Below are 1272 nucleotides of genomic sequence, written 5' to 3'. Positions count from 1 at the left end.
AGAGAGAGAGAAGAGAGAGTGAAAGAGAGAGAGAGTAGAGAGAGAAAGAGAGACAAATATGAATAGATAGATAAGTATCAAGTATATATTTTCTATATATATATATATATATATTTATATACTCACACCACATGTCTATATATACACATATATAAATATGGTTATCTACTATATGTATATATATAAAGATATTATATATACATATAGATATGACACGTGTGTGCTGTATGTGTGTGATGTCGTGTTGTATGTATGTGGTGTATGTTGCTCGTGTTAGTGAGTGTGTGGTGTGTGTAATTGTGTGTTTATTTCGAAGTTTATGTGCGTGTACGTATATGCTATTTATATGTATAATACACACATGACATTTATAGAACGTATACAAACACATCACACAAACACACACACACACACATACTCGACACACACACACACATACATACACACACACACACACACACACACACACACACACACACACACACACACACACACATATATATATATATTATATATATATATAAATATATATATATAATATATATTTATATGTAATGTACATAAACACCACACACACACACACACACACATACACATACAACGCACACACAACACACACACACACATATATATAAATATATGTGTGTGTGTGTGGTGTGTGTGTGTGTGTGTGTGTGTGTGCATAAAACACACACAACCATAATTCAGAAGAGAAGAATGCCAATAATTTACAAATATCTAAACAAGGAAGTTCTAAGCAACGATTTTTTTTTTTCAACAGATAAAGCTTGAGCTTGTTTCTTCTTCTCACAAAAATACATTTAATCAGTGCCTTTTTCTCATTAGAATGAGCACTGATGCAAATAAATAATCTAAAGTATTTTCCCCTTATCTTTCCGTATGCCCTCTTGTCTTATGCTCTCGCCTTAGTTACCCTAAACCTAAAGGGCAGGTTTAGAGTGAGCGTGGGGGCTTGTTCAGCCTCTGCCCGAACAACAGCGATAGCATCACGCCCCTAAAACTCTGCCTTCTAGGGGCGATAGGTCACACATTATCGGTATGCCCAGACCTATAAGGCGACTCGGTGATCCGCTTTGCCTTGCTTGCCCATTCTTGTTGGTTGCTTTGGGCTTAGGGGTTCTCTACGATAATGTGAAGGTTATTCTTATGAGTGCGATATATGTTTGAGATGATTTTATGTGATGTATCGGCATAGCTAGCATACTGGGTTATCAATTTACTTTGCTTTGTCTTCTCTCGGCTCATCTCGTC

This window comes from Penaeus chinensis, chromosome 37, assembly GCF_019202785.1.
Source record: "Penaeus chinensis breed Huanghai No. 1 chromosome 37, ASM1920278v2, whole genome shotgun sequence".
Lineage (NCBI taxonomy): Eukaryota > Metazoa > Arthropoda > Malacostraca > Decapoda > Penaeidae > Penaeus > Penaeus chinensis.
Note: the sequence above shows the minus strand (reverse complement) of the source record.